The sequence below is a fragment of the Helianthus annuus genome, chromosome 16 (assembly GCF_002127325.2).
Source record: "Helianthus annuus cultivar XRQ/B chromosome 16, HanXRQr2.0-SUNRISE, whole genome shotgun sequence".
In the NCBI taxonomy this organism is placed as follows: domain Eukaryota; kingdom Viridiplantae; phylum Streptophyta; class Magnoliopsida; order Asterales; family Asteraceae; genus Helianthus; species Helianthus annuus.
The window spans coordinates 128,421,402-128,438,194 of record NC_035448.2 but is presented as its reverse complement, the minus strand read 5'-3'; the positions used below and the strand labels follow the sequence as shown (position 1 = coordinate 128,438,194).

Below are 16,793 nucleotides of genomic sequence, written 5' to 3'. Positions count from 1 at the left end.
ATATAAATAGGAGCCTTAGGGTTTAGATTTAGAACTTTTGCCACATTAGAGCTTGGAGAGCTAGGTGCTTAGAGAGAGAAACTAGAGAGAGAAAGTGGCAAAACGTGATTCACGGAGCTTGTATTCGTCACATCATAAATAGAATCACCGATTAGTGTACGTTATTGTGTGTTCGGTCACGCACGTTCACGGATTCCGCATGTCGAACGTTCGTTACGCAATCGTAAGGTGTCGAAACCGATCCTACAGTAACTTATGATGTAATTTTCACTTTCAATTTGATGTTAAGTTATTTTGGTTTTAAATTAATTTTCATAAATTGTATTGACTACTTTATTGTGTCTTGGATTGACTACTTTATCATTTTAAACTTGGTATGCTAAGTAATTATACCAGTTGTTTCAATTGAAACATATTATTTATTTTAAAATCAAAGATTATATCCTCAAACAGTATACCAATAATCATGTGTCGTAATTTATATAGGATTATAAGTGAATGTACTCACAATTTTTTTTTTAAAAAATAAGCCGTTATACTTAACAAAATGTATACATGATTAATAAAACATATTTCCAACCATCTAATGTACTTGGGTAGCTTTTCTAAAATGCAATAATACTAAAGACTGCTTTTTTTTAGGATATTCCCACTACTTATAGAGCCAAGGTGTGATTCGACGCAAACCATGGTTTGAAGCTATAGTATAAAGTATAAGCTAAAGTTGGCAAAATGGACAGATAGAAAGGTTTGGGTCAAAACGACTCATAGAAGTTATATAAACCTTACGTTAAATGATGCAAAAAGTAGGTGTACATTGGTTTATCTATTTGTATTTTATATGATAAAGACACTCATTCAAAATGAAGCTATTCTTAATTAGGCATTTGGGCTGATAAAAAAGGTCCAAAGATCAATGAATCTGATAAATTTTTGTTAAACAACCAGAGAAGATTATTTCGTGGTTGAATGAGGCATCTGAAGAAGATTTAAGGTTAGGTAATTATTGTTTTATTTTTCTGGACAGTTGCGTGACCCCTTCACGCAATAGATGGCAAAATTTTAATAAATTCAATATGTTTATTATTACAAAAAAATATCCCATTAAATATGTACACTGAAACACCACTATTCGTTGACTCCAATCATTTGAACAAATTTTGGCTTTGACCTTTTCTGAGCCTCAACAGGTCGATGCCGAGATTACGTATTGTGGTACCGTCATAATGGGTGGTGGTTTGGAAGGCTGTTAATGTTGATTGATGGTCATTGCTGAGATGATGGATGACGCTCTTGACATAATGGATTGCGGTTTGGAAGGCGGTCAATGTTGATTGAAGATTCATCTTTTTTGATGTAAATAAAATTCATACACATTTTTTTGATTTTTTGATTTTTTTCAAACATTATTCGTCTTTTAAATTATATATACAGTTGTGTTTAACAAATTTTAAATATCTGAATCTGTGAGTATTCATGGGTGTTAACCTATCTATTATAAAGAAAAATAAAGACGACTTTTTTTTTCGGCCCATTTGATTCTAATACTCTAAGTTGGCTTTAACTATGCCTAAGACTACTAACTGTATAACAGTTCATCTTCATAGTAGACATACAATTATTTAATAGTTCATTACTCAATGCCCATTATGATGTTGCCTTTTTATGACAATACAATGGTTTTACTTACTCAATGCACATTATGATGTTGCCTTTATATGACAATACAATACAATGGTTTTACTTAAACTTGCTGCTGCTATACTAATCTTTTGTATTTTGTTCAAAGATCAAAATCAAGACCAATCAAAGAAACCAAAATTCCAAACTCTATAAAGTAAGTTATAGAAAAAAATCAGGTAAAAACAGGTGTCACATTTTGTAAACATAGCTAAAGATATATTTACTTTGTGACATATTGTATATTTGTGTAATTGTAATGTCGCTTTTTTATTTATTGTATTTATTTTATTTGTACACTGATATATATTTACTTTATATGGATTATTATTGTTGTGTTTGGGAGTGCTATCGGCTAATATTTGTTATTTTTTGATGTCAGCAAACTAGATTAGTTTGGGAGTTCTATCGGCTAATAAGTTAAAAGTTGAGAGTGGTGCGGTACAAATCAAAAGTTGAGAGTGTTATCAACGACCAATTGATGAAAGTTCAGGTTATTTAAATCCAATATCTCTTTGAAAAATGTATATACAGTAGTGTTTGATAAAATTTAAATGGTTCAACCAGCGATTCAGTTAAATAGGGATATTGAATTCTAATCTTAAGTTTTAAAGTTATATGCTTTGAGGTTGAAGTATTTGTATCCGCTTTCGACTTCCATCACTCTACTTCTAAGAACCACTTTTTCACATGTCTATTTTTTTAATGTTTTTCAATATTCTCTATGCTTCACCATCCATGCCGTTTTACTATATACGATATCATTGTTTAAACTATATATGCGTATATGTATAAGGCTTTCAAAAGTCCCACAAACTTACCAAATGACCATATGTTTTAGTATATTTTAATGTAATATGTATTTTTAATGTATATGTTGGCTTTTCATTTAGAAGTTTAAAATGATTATAAGCATCTCCAATTTTGATCAAGTAAGAGTTTGATTTTTGTATTTTCAAATTCAATAACTATACGGTATACCCATGTTATTTAGAAAATCATAATAAAACATATGTTTATACTCGAGATGACGTGTATCACATGTTAAGCAAGAAGTTAGGGTTCCAATAATTTAAAATTATGTTAATAATCATATAACAAATAAGATCAAGTTTGTTTTGTTTGTCTTGATAAGATCATTTTATTTACATCAAAAAACGGGATCAGTTTATTCATTTTGAAATTTGATTACTTCGTGAAATTTGATTAGTTATTGTAGGCTTAGTGACTGGAATATTGTTGTAGGATTTTTATTGTTTAAATGTATATGTTCAAATCTATGAACGAATCCTAAACATAACATTCTAATTCATATTCAAATACTTATCTATCCATAAATAAATAATTAAATATAGTATATAGATTTTAAAAATTATTTCAAAATAATGTTGACTAATGTCTAACACGCTACTCTAATTATTGGTATACTATGAAAACGGAAGTTCACGGGTGATAACTTTTATCGTCACATATCGTACATTTTATACAATATATGATATGAGGTATCGTTTGTTTAAAATATATACAGTTTTTGTTCGATCACGGGTGATAAAAAATGGAAGTTTCGCACATTATTCATTTTTAAAAGTATATATATAATTGTTTATATATGTGCAGCTTTTGTGGAGCATATGAGGAGTCTGCAGAACATCTTTTAGTATCGTGTGGGATGACGCAAACTATCTGGGACTTTATTAATACTTGGTACATGCTTTATGGCTTCTTTTTCTTTGAATTCGAGGACCAATTGAAGATTTATAAGCAAGCGAGAGGCTCTGTGAAGTGGAGAAAGATTGTCTACTCCATTATTCTAACGGTCATGTGGTGCATTTGGCGAAGTCAAAACAATATTATCTTCAACCGCAAACAACCTAAGGTGGAGAGTTTAAAGTAGGAAATTAGAGTTTTGGCGTACCTATGGGTTAAACATCAGTTATAAAACGTTGGTTTATCATGGGAAAATCGGAGAAATTTCGTGTTATTTTTTTTGGGGTCTATGATGTAGTTTGTTGTCTGGTTGTTTTTGGATGTGGATTGGCACAATGCTAATCTGTTTTTTAATAAAATTTGATTTGTTGGCTGTTTAAAAAAGGAAATATATCTCAATTATCTTCTTTTAATGTGTTTAAAAGTTTTGTTGTGGAAAGTTTGATGTAGAAAGTTTTTATTATGTTTTTACTTAGGTCATGTGTGGCTTTATGTACTATTGTGTTTAGTACTTGGTTTAGGTAGCATTGGGTCAGGTTTGGTAATCGGGTTTCGGTTAAAAAAGGTAAAAACATAAGTGCCTTTATTTCTTTGGGATTATGGTAAAAAAAGTGGTTTGGCTCAAGTCATTTCTTCATAAGTGCTTTGGCTTAACCGGTACCGTATCGCATAGCATAGAGGTGCACATGTAAAGAAAAGGAATGAGGCGCCCCATGGAAAAAACTGTTATTTTACGGCAAATAACGTTTGAAAACATGTCTTTTAATTTCAACATTGGTACCGCATAGTAATGACACCAAATTTTAACTTATTTATTTAAACACTTAATAACGTTTGAAAACATGTCTTTTAATTTATTTAATGACATAATTAGGTTATAAATTGATATTTATTGCCCGGGAAGTTCCCGGGTTATAAAGATTCACAACTACATGGTATATTTTTATTAATTAATATATATAGATGTATATTTATTTTTTAGATAAAAAGATTCACAACCCGGGAGTATTCCCAGGTTATAACCTAGTAGGTTATATACAATTTTAAGAGTACATTTTTAATATTTAAACGTTTCCCTAAAATGAAAAAGCAAAGAAAATACTTTCTATTCCAAGTGAATACAAAAAAAAAAAAAAAAAAAAAAATTAGATATGAAAGTGAATCAACAACCGTCATGGAAAAGCAATCACATTAATATCTGCACTAACCGTCTATTTCTCTTCAATTTCTCTTCAACATGGAGAGTAGCAGTTCAACGCGGGGAATCAAAGGGTTAACAATCGATTTGGGGGCGATCATTTGCAGTTTGTTGATGGTGTCCCACTAGTAATTCAAAGGGCTCCAGTTCGAGGAGTTGAAGGCCACCGTCGACCCATCATAGTGCCAAATTCGTCAGCTATAGTTACACCTGTTGGGGACAATGGTAGAGCTTTTGAAGTAAGGACTCAATACGTAGGCCATCTTCCAGAGTTTTATGGAAAAAGGACTGAAGAACCGTACTTGCACATTGCAAGTTTTGAATCAAATTGTCAAACTATTGGGGGGCAGGGTTTACAAAGGATGAAGTGAAGTTGATGCTGTTTTAGTTTACTCTGAAAGATAAAGCACACCAATGGTTTGCAACGTTACCTCCAGGTAGTATTTATACTTGGAAAGAGATGCAACAGGTATTCTTGGAAGAACACTATACCATGAATAGAACCACTGAAGCTCAGGATGCAATTAGAGCATTCCAACAACATTCAGGGGAAACGTTCCATGAGTCGTTCACAAGGTTTAAGGAGTTGCTTAGGAAATGCCCCCATCATGGCATTTAGATATGGGAGTTGATTAAAGCGTTCTATGATGGGTTGCTTCATAAAGATGTTAGAGATCTTATAACTATCAGCAATGGTACATTTCTCACTAATACAGAAGCTGTGGATTGGGCATACTTGGAGAAACAGAGTGCCACTTCTAAGAGGCAGGCACAGTCTAGTAGAAGAGCAAGATCAACGTCAGCGAGATCAGTTGATTATGAAGCTGAAGAACGGGTTAAGAAACTGAAACACCAGAATTTGTTGTTAGAGCGACAGGTGGCTCAGATGAAGTTGGGAAAGGGAACCGAAGTTAGGGCAGCTAATGCATTTGCGGTGTGTATAGATTGTGGTGAGTTAGGACACCAGGTTGGAGAGTGTCCCGCAAGGATGGGTCAGAATGAAGAAGTGAATCAAGTATTCGGCGAACGAAAACAATATGATATGAAATCGAATTAGGGGTGTTCAAAAAACTCGTGGCTCGCAGCTCGCTCGAAACTCGCTCGAAAAAAGCTCGAAGAAAGCTCGACTCGAAATTGGCTCGGTTGTAAACGAGCCAGCTCGGCTCGGCTCGATTTGTAAACGAGCCGAGCTTGAGCTTGGCCTGGCTCGGCTCGTGAGCTCGTGAGCTGGCTCGATAAGGTTTACATCCTTCATTTTTTGTCCCACATCGCTTAGAAAACAAAAAGTAAGTGAGTATCTCCCCTATAAAAGTAGGTAAAGACAATGGAGAAAGTGAATTAACTATTTATTCTTGCATATTTAGCCATATGGTTAAATTAAATGGCAATTATGGCCCTTAGGCTATGAAGAAATTCATTTTTAAGGGCTTTTTAAGTAATAAATTTTGCGGTTCTTTGTTAGTTCGAGCTAGATCGAGCCGAGCCGAGCTAGCTCGAATTCTAATCGAGCCGAGCTCGAGCCTCAAATCTCAGCTCGATTTGAAATTCGAGCTCGAGCCGAGCCAGCTCGAATCGAGTTCGAGCCGAGCTCGAGCTGGGTCTAGCTCGGCTCGACTCGGCTCGTTTACAGCCCTAAATCGAATACATATCATCCAAGTTTGTGAAATCACCCAAATTTCAATTATGGAAATACTGCTAACCAAATGAACCCTAATTTTCAGGTACCCATGCAAGGAGGCTAGCAGTATCAGAGCCGTCAAAGTAATTACCAAACTCAGGGCCAGTATAATCAGGGTAATCAACAATGGAACTTCTCAAGTGCTAGTAGTGGAACGAGTGATGAAAAACTAAATGCAATTATGAAGTTCATGAAGGACATCAATAAAATTCGAGACAAAACTTCTGAAGCAATGTAGAAGCAGTTGGGGCAGTTGGCAAAAGATATGGCTCAACTGAGAAGAGATCCAGGTAAGTTACCAAGCACTACCACAGTGAATCCAACACATCAGTCATCTAGTTCGAAGAATGGAAGAAATGTGCACGTCAACGCGGTAAGTATTCTTCCAGCATCTGAGACTGGTAGTGTTACAATTACTCCACCGTCACAATTAGTTGAGGGGATGGTGGAGGATGTTGATACTAAGTCAGATTCTCAACATGATCGTGAAAATGAAATGTTTATTGAAGTTGATGGTAAGAAAGTGAAAGTTCCATTTCCTACGGCTTTATTAAAACCATCTGAAACATTTGCATTGAGTAAACGGGACCCACCACAGGATGAAAGGTGGGAAAATTTTAAACAAGCTAAAATTAATCTACCCTTACTCAATGCGATTAAAGAGAGTCTCCATCATGTTGAGTGTTTGAAAGAGTTAAGTACCCAAAAACGACTTCACAAATTTCCTAAAAAACCTTGATTTAACCACAAATGTGAATGCCGTTTTGTTGGGTACCCTTCCCCCGAAACTCCAAGATCCATGAGCACCCATTATTTCAGTACAAGTGGGTGAATTTAAAATAGAAAGGGCACTGTTGGATTTTTTAGCGTGTGTTAGTATTCTACTAGGGAGTCTGTATGACCAATATGATTTTGGTCAGCTACAAAAAGTCAACACCACTGTGGTGTTGGCTGATCAGAGTCCAATGTGTCCAAGGGGGATGGTAAGAGACGTAATTATGAAGGTAGAAGAGTGTTACTACCCAGTTGTGACTTCTTAGTGCTTGATTGTACCACAAGTTCAAAGAACACGCAACCTCCAATCATTCTGGGTAGACCGTTCTTAGCAACTGCTCACGCAATTATAAAATGTGTTGATGGAACAGTTAGTATGAAGTTTGGTGACCGCAAATTACGGTTAAATGTGTTTTCAAATGCCAATAATCCTCTTATTACAGGTGAATACTCAAAAGGTGAAAGTGGTGATGAGAATGTCTCTCCTGCAAAGGAGATACAAACCAAACATGAGTGTTTTATGATTGACAGGTTTGAAGTGGCAGGAAGCAAAGCGGTGAGGAAAAAGGAAGGTGTGGCTCATGAGGAGTTCAAGACAGAAAAAGGGAAGTCACAAGAAAAAAAGAAGGAAAAGAAACTGCCTAAAGTTGATAATGCAAAATGGAGGTTGGAGTTATTTGGTCCAATGTGGAATACAATGGATGACTTACCAGAGCATTGGCGGAGTACATACTTAGAGGCCATGGGACGCAAGCATCCCACTCGACCACCATGAGGGTATATCAGGTATGGTCTAGCTGAAGACCTATAAACTTAGCGCTCTTGGGAGGCAGCCCGAGGATGTAAAGTAGTGTATATTTGTTTTGTTTTTGCGTGAGTATTTTTGTAGGTTACCAGGTTAATAATCTCTATGGATGCAATGATCCAAGTGTGGCGATGTTTGGTGAAGTCTCAATATGTTCTAGTTGCAATGGCGGACAATGCACGGATCAGAATTCAGTCAGAACTGTCCATACTCAATCTCTATTTGGACATGGATGATTTGAACACCAATTGTAGAGATTGACCCGAGTACTTGTTGAACACGGCCGCGAAGGAAATGCTATATGGTCGTGGTGGAACATGACGCATGAGGATTCTACGTTTTAAACCAGGGGAGTCTGTTCCATTTTTCTTGTTGTATTTTTATTCTTGTTTTAGTAGATAGTTTGTCGCTCCATTGAGAACAATGTATAATTTAAGTGTGGGGAGCGGAAACGAGTCCTAGTTTGTGTTTTAGTTGGTTCTAGTTGTTTTCGATTGAAAAAATCAAAAAGTCATAAAAATTAAAAAAAAATTAAAAATGTTTCGTAAAATTTTGCAATAAAATGGAAAATGATATGTATAATCAGATCGTTGGTTTTTAATTACTATATATATGAGATAATAAAACGGTCGAAAACACGTCTAATTTAGGATATGTGGGTAGGCCCAGCCGGTTGAAAGGTTCCTTAGGATTGATATAATATACTTAAATATTAGGATTCTTGTAGGTAGGCCCAGCCGGTTTAAAGGTTCCCGGAAGGTTTTCGGGAAGCATTATGGAGTATTGGAAGCATACACACAAGTTGGAAGGTCAAAATGTGAAAAACGAGAAGTAGGGGTGTGCATGGGTCGGTTTGGGTCAGTTTTTGGTCATAACCATAACCATAACCGAGATGTTGGTTATTGAAAAGTCATAACCATAACCGCTCGGTTATATGGCAGTTTTGGTGGTTATGGTGGTCGGTTAACCATGAACTTGGGCCTAGCTAAATTTAGCTCAAAACAATATTGTCAAAGTGATTATAACATATATATAATCTTGAATAGATATAGTAACAATATACATATCTTCCTTTGTGGTTTCTTGTTAAGATTATTACTAACAGAAACTCTTGGTATGATAGTAAAGATCCGTCCTTTTGACAAAAGAAAAACAATACGTAATCAGAAACAAAAACAAAACCTGAAAGCTGGAACTCTAGAACTGGAAGTAGAACTTTGAAGCTGGAACTCTTAAACTCTCGTTTCTTATGTGGATGACTGAAAGAACGATGTTAGAACTTTGAACCCTAATAGTAATAATACGCAACCGCCCCCTACTTTGGATTTTGGAATAAGGGAATCGGATTATTGGGTTTAATTTTGGTGGTCCTTTGGTATTCCTTCAGGGATTATTTTATTAGGTTTATAGGGATTATTTTATTGGGTTTTATTTGATTAATATATAAGATTGGATCGGTTATGCATATGGGTCGGTTATATGGGTCGGTTATACATGACTTTACTAACTAGCGGGTCGGTTCAGCTATGGCGGTTATGGAAACGTAGAAAACCATAACCGACCCATGATTATCGGTTTTCAAAAAATTAAAAACCGGCCCATCAATTTTCCATTCGGTTCGGTTTTTTCGGTTCAGTTTTTTTGGTTATTTCGGTTATGAGTCGGTTAATTCGGTTTTTTGCACACCCTTAACGATAAGTTCGGTAGCAATCGGCACCACTAGGCGCTGGTTTCAGTGCTCCCCAGAAGGAAATTATAATTTGGTGCACTGGGCGCTGAAACCTAGATCTGATTCGCGAATTTCACGTTTTTCCACCATATTTAAGCACAAACATTCCCCAAACGAAATTATCATTAACCCTAGCCGTTTTCTACCTCCCAAGGACAAATTTTGGAGTTCCCAACCTCAATCCAATCATCAATCATGCAACTCCTCATCAAGATTGAAGATCAAATCAAGAACATGAGCGGCTAAACCACTCGTGATCATCTCCGGGACTAGGGTTTGTGTTAGGAAATGGGTTGAGTTAGTTTTACAAACTTTTGGATTGAGATTAAACTAATCATTCGGTTAGTTTGTCTTTATTTTTTACTTGTTTTTGATTGAACAGTGTTGGATTATCGTTTGCATATTTGTTCATCAGTTATTTGGTTTGTCATCAACAGCTGGGATTAGATTTTAAGTTGTCATTGTTCTTTAACCTTTAACCATTGAACTTGCTTGTTTTTATGAAATTTAGGATTGGTAATTAACTAGGTTACTATTCAATTGCATCAATCTTTCAGTTTCGATCGTGGATCATTGCAATCAAATATATTATCTGTTAATTACTTATCAAAACAAGTAGTTAACAAATCATGTCTATGTGATTTCCAATTGGTAGTAATTAGGTCACCCGTGTTTCTACATAACCTGAAAACCTGGAGAATAGTCCTTTTTCTCATACTTGTTTACATTTCACAAATTAAATTCGTTTTCATTATTATTCTCATAATCAGCAAAAAGAAAACTAGTTTAGAATTAGTTAATCATGTTAGTGCAGTAATGTCTATCGCCTCCGTCAATGCGAACCGTAGCTGAAATAGAAGTAAAATAGGCTTTATGTTGTAACTAGGTTATCACCCGCGAACTTCGCGGGTAGAAAAATTTACTTTATATTAATCGAGTTATGTCATTAAATAAAATAAAAATACATGTTTTCAAACGTAATTTTTTTATAATTGTTTTGAATTGAAAGTTGTAGTCAATGGGTTGCGAGTAAGGTCAGAAACTTCGGGCAAGAACCGGAGGCAGAAACTTGCCTCTCTGAACGACCCATGAAACAAAAAAAAAACTTTTCTTTTTTATAATAAAATATACACATGAAGTTGTTCGAACCTGCAAAACAAACTCATTTAATTAAATTTAGAAGTTAATTAAAAGTTTAAATTAGAAAATATAAACAACAAAAACTTTATTCATTAAAATATACACATGAAGTTGTTAACCTGAGCTTCACCAACATCTCTGCATCATCGACATCGCAGAGTACATCCAAAATCATTTAACATCCTAAACCTGTAACAACCACCCAGATAAGAGACATAATATTCCAAATACCTCGAATGGTTTGTCGGATCATTCAAAATCCAGTATGTTTAACGCAACTTCACAGCTCTATGAAACAATCGGCTCTGGATCTTTGGAGAATTCCTCAAATAGAGATATACATTGGTCATCTACAAAAATGGTTTATTAAGGTCAGAAACATCAAGTTTTTCATAAAAGTGTCCCGAGTCAACCCAACACAGCCGTTTTGACCCTAAAAACCATGTTTGACTACCTAGCCAATATAGTCCATTTTCCACAAAATATTATTAAAAAGTATAGTAGATTTTAGAAGCATGGTTACCTTATATTTTTGGTTTTAAAAATGTGGCAACTCTCTCTCTATCCTCTTTTCTCTGTATTAAATTATTCTTTTTTCCTTTTCCTTTCAGTTTTTCGTTCAGAATATAATTCAGATTATAACAACCTCTCATTTTTTATACTTAAATGTGAATCTAATTGTTCAAACTTATTTGTCTACAATCAACAAAATCTCATATAACCAGCAATTTCATGCACAATCAAAGGTGTCACAATCAAACACAAACATAATTCAATCTACACATTTCTCAAAACACAATCTCTAACATCACTAACCTGTAGCAATTTTTCAAAACCCTAACTAATGTGTTGTGCACTCACTAATATCTGCTACACATGTCTCGCTTATTCATCTTCACAACTTCAAACACATCTTATCTAACACCTTACGCCAATCAACAAAATCTCATATATACATAAACCTTGAATATTACTCAAACACATCTTATTTAATGAATCAAAATAAAAACACATAAACCTTGAATATTACTCAATTTATGACTACTATCCCACAAAACAAAACTTTGTCAACAAATTATACTAACTTATGCAATAGTAAACCATAAAAATAACAAATTAATTTAGATGATTAGCCTTGCAGAAAACCCAAATCGGGAAAGTTTACCAGAATCGTTAACGAAAAAAATCAGACTCAAATTGGGTTACTCAAGCGGATATTAATCACGAAAAAAATCAGACTCAAATTGCCATTACTTCAAAATTTAAATTTAAAATAATGATTGAATTCAAAATTTAAAATATAAAAATCAAATCACTAATATCCAATCCCGTAAATCAAGCAAACTTATTAGAAAAGTCTAGCCTTTCAAATTTAAATTCAATATACAGATTCGAAATTTAAAATCAAACACATTAATGGCAAACTTTCAAATCTAATAAGTTCTGTTCAAACTTATTTGTCTACAATCAACAAAATCTCATATAACCAGCAATTTCATGCACAATCAAAGGTGTCACAATCAAACACAGACATAATTCAATCTACACATTTCTCATAACACAATCTCTAACATCACTAACCTGTAGCAATAATTCAAAACCCTAACTAATGTGTTGTGCACTCACTAATATCTGCTACACATGTCTCACTTATTCATCTTCACAACTTCAAACACATCTTATCTAATACTTTATGCCAATCAACAAAATCTCATACATCAATCAGCAATACAATGCACATTCAAAGACCTCATAATCAATTTCAAACATCAATCAATATATAAAATTTCTCAAGGCACAAATTTTAATATCACTAACCTAATGCGCTACTACTCAATAATGTGTCGGTGCCATGAAAAAACATCATAACCTTAACTAATGTGTTAACTTACCAAGGCTCAAGGCTGTATATTTTCCCAGTGTTGTTTGTCCGACGCATCGTCACAAATCTAACAACCGAGTCAATCAAATTATTAGTTAAAACCCAATAAACAAAGTATACTAATATCCAATCCCGTAAATCAAGCAAACTTATTAGGAAAGACTAACTTTTCAAATTTAAATTCAATTTACAGATTCGAAATTTAAAGTCAAACACATTAATGGCAAACTTTAAAATTTAAATTTAACATAATAATTGACTTCGAAATTAAAAATTTAAAATCAAACACAATAATAGTTTATTCCAAAATTTAAATTTAGAATAATGATTAACTTCAAAATTTAAAATTTAAAATCTGAAAATCAAATCACTAATATCTAATCCCGTAAATCAAGCAAACTTATTAGGAAAGTCTAACCTTACCAAGCAAAACCAACCGACATGGTACCAATTTACAGCAATATCAAGCATATCTCTGTCCAACATAGTTGCAGCCAAAAACTCCGGACCATCAAAAATAAACACCTAATGAATCAAAATAAAAGCACATCCCTAAAATTACAAATAATATAGTTAAATCATCTCATAAAAAAAATCAGGATTTCAAAGCATTCAAAATTTAAAATCAAACACAATAATGGTTTACTTCAAAATTTAAATTTAAAATAATGATTGACTTCAAAATTTAAAATTTAAAATCTGAAAATCAAATCACTAATATCCAATCCCGTAAATCAAGCAAACTTATTAGGAAAGTCTAACCTTTCAAATTTAAATTCAATTTACAGATTCGAAATTTAAAATCAAACACATTAATGGAAAACTTTCAAATTTAAATTTTAAATAATGATTGCTTTCAAAATTTAAAATTTAAAAATCAAATCACTAAGGAAACATACCAAAAATATAGGATCATATTCCTCAATCAACTTTAACAACGAATGAGAGTTGTTTTTAGGATCCATAACTGCAAAGGAAGTAACCATTGTTTTAAAAAATATATAATGGTAATATATTTATAGAAACAAAGTCTATTTACAGAAACCGAATCATAATTCCGAATACAAAAATAATCTTTAACAACAGTAATCTGTTTATAGAAACAAAAACAACTTTAAAATTGAAATCAAAGGCATCTTTAAAGAATTAACAACTAACTAAATACAAAAATTATAACTCAATGACTCACGATAAATCATCATCACTAATTTTAAGACATTGACATATGGAAGTTGTTCTCCCCACAATAAGGTTGCAAAATCATATGGTATTTCCTATCAATCAAAACAAAAAAACATATAAGTTGCAATAACTTATTGTGTGCACAAAACTGAAAACTTAAGAAACATACAAAAAATATAGGATCATAGTTCTCAATCAATTTTAACAATGAAGGAGCGTTGTTTTCATGATCCATAACTGCAATGGAAGTAACCACTGTTTAAAAAAAATATAACGGTAATCTATTTATAGAAATAAAGTCTATTTACATAAACCGAATCATAATTTCGAATACAAAAATCATCTTTAACAACACTAATCTATTTATAGAAACAAAAACAACTTTAAAAAGAAATTAAAGACATCTTTAAAGAATTAACAATTAACTAAGTACAAAAATCATAACTAAATACAAAAAATTATAACTCACAAAACAAACCATAAGAACTTCAAAAGATAATCACATAAAATTTCAAATTAACACCTAAAGACAAAAATAAAAAAGAAAGACTATACATATCAAAAAACAAACAACACCAACAAAACTGAACTAACCTGTTTTTGGTCGACGAACAATTCGAAAAATATAGGATCATAGTCCTCAATCGACTTTAATAACGTAGGAGCATTGTTTTCATTATCCATAACTGCAAAGGAAGTAACCATTGTTTAAAAAAAAAATATAACGGTAATCTATTTATAGAAACAAAGTCTATTTACAGAAACCGAATCATAATTTCGAATACAAAAATCATCTTTAACAACACTAATCTATTTATAGAAACAAAAACAGATTTAAAAAGAAATTAAAGACATCTTTAAAAAATTAAAAACTAATTAAATACAAAAATTATAACTAAAATACAAAAAAATATAACTCACAAAACAGTGCAAGATATACCTTTTCTTCAACTTCTCATAGGAACCCATTCAATAGTTCCTTGTAGGGGAAGGAGTCTGAAAGAAGCTCTTCACCTAAAATTACAAAACACAAAAAGTTTGTGAGATATGCAACTCGAGTACAAAAACAATAGTCAAAGACTCGAAGCATCCCTAAAATTACAAATAATATGGTCAAAGCATCTCATAAAAAAACATCAAGATTTCAAAGCATACAAAATTTAAAATCAAACACAATAATGGTTTACTTCAAAATTTAAATTTAAAATAATGATTGACTTTAAAATTTAAAATTTAAAATCTGAAAATCAAATCACTAATATCCAATCCCGTAAATCAAGCAAACTGATTAGGAAAATCTAACCTTTCAAATTTAAATTCAATTTACAGATTCGAAATTTAAAATGAAACACATTAATGGAAAACTTTTAAATTTAAAATTTAAATAGAAACCTTAATTCCGGAAAAATTATCATACTAAAAATAAATCACTAAAATTTAAATTTGAGGTTTCAAAAAAAAATCATTAACAAAATTTAAAATTGCTCAAAAATATAAATTTAAAATTTGAATTCCGGAAATAGAAACCCTAATTCCAGAAAATAATCATACTAAAAATAATTCACTAACGAAATTTAAAATTGATCAAAATTTTAAATTTAAAATTTAAATTCCGGAAATATAAATAGAAACCTTAAAATTTTAAATTTGAGGTTTCAGAAAACGTAACATCATTTATTTATAGAAACAGAAACCTTAATTCCGCAAAATTATCATACTAAAAATAAATCACTAACGAAATTTAAAATTGCTCAAAATTTTAAATTTAAAATTTAAATTAGAAACCTCAAAATTTAAAATTTAAATTTGAATTCTGAAAATTATATCACTAACATCCAATGCCATAAATTATCATACTAAATATAAATCACCATTTATTTGCTATAAGTTTAAAACAAAATAAAAAAAAAAGATAAATATCAGTTTACTTAAAATATGATTAGTAATTAGAATACACATAAACGTACCAAAAATATCGGGTCATCTTCATCAATAAGCTTTAAAAATGAAGGACTGTTGTGCAAGGGATGCATATCTGAAAAATATATATGAAGGTTTTTAAAAAAATGAAACGGTAAAGTATTTATAGAAAACCAATCAATATTCCTAAATCAACAATCAATAAGCTTTAAAAGATAATTTAATCAATTGAGAAACTTCCAAATTCAAAAATAAAAACAAACGGTTTAAAAAAAATAAAAAATATTTATTTTTTAGAACCAAAATCAATATTCCGAAGACAAAAACATTATACCGGATGAAAAAATATCAGACCACTGTAAATCTTCATCAACACAATCAAAACACATCAGACACAATCAAAACATATCATCATCAACAACAAACTAAAAGACTGTAAATAAAAATATGAGTAACATGAGAACAAAATCAAAACATCAACAAAATAATCATTTCATATGATTGGAATCGGATAATGCAAAATCATCATCAACAAACAACCAACAAACAACGAAAAAAAAAAGAAATACCGAACAGAAAGGATAAAATCAAACCTACACAAACTTAAAAAAAAAACAACTATAACATTTAACTAACCTCTGTTGTTTCACGAATGATCGGAGTCCGATTTTATCCAAGATTTAGGGTTCCACATGAAAAACAAAATCAACAAAAATCAGTAACTTTGATATATGTAGATGATGATAATAATACCTCTGATCTTGATTTTGTTTGCAAAAAAAAAAAAAAAAATATAGAAAGATAAATGTTCAATCGCTAGATTAAAGATACACAATAGATAAACAACATACCTTCAATTTTTATGATCAGATCTACAAAGTTTAGGACAAAGAAGAAGTTAATAGCATTCGACACAATCTTTATAAAATCAAGTTTCTATAGAATTGAATAACATAAATAAAGTAGATTTAGGATCGATTGTGTAGATTATAACCGTAAAACAAAGAAATCAGAAACAATAAAATCAAAAACATAGAAACATACCTTTGATTGGTTAATAGGATTGATTTGTGTGAAGAAGATGATGTTGCAGAGATT

General features: G+C 32.0%; 2 long non-coding RNA genes across 2 annotated transcripts; both read right to left on the bottom strand.

Annotated features, from left to right (window-relative positions):
- Nucleotides 1-10,537: 10,537 nt before the first annotated feature.
- LOC110917219 lies at nt 10,538-10,919 on the bottom strand. The gene is made up of 2 exons (XR_004883571.1): nt 10,831-10,919; nt 10,538-10,720 (listed from the first exon to the last, which is right to left on the bottom strand). It is a non-coding gene; the product is annotated as an uncharacterized LOC110917219 (long non-coding RNA).
- A 3,023-nt stretch (nt 10,920-13,942) lies between these two features.
- On the bottom strand, nt 13,943-16,431 carry LOC110917555. The gene is made up of 5 exons (XR_002580649.2): nt 16,332-16,431; nt 15,743-15,810; nt 14,716-14,789; nt 14,370-14,461; nt 13,943-14,012 (listed from the first exon to the last, which is right to left on the bottom strand). It is a non-coding gene; the product is annotated as an uncharacterized LOC110917555 (long non-coding RNA).
- Between the last annotated feature and the right edge of the window lie 362 nt (nt 16,432-16,793).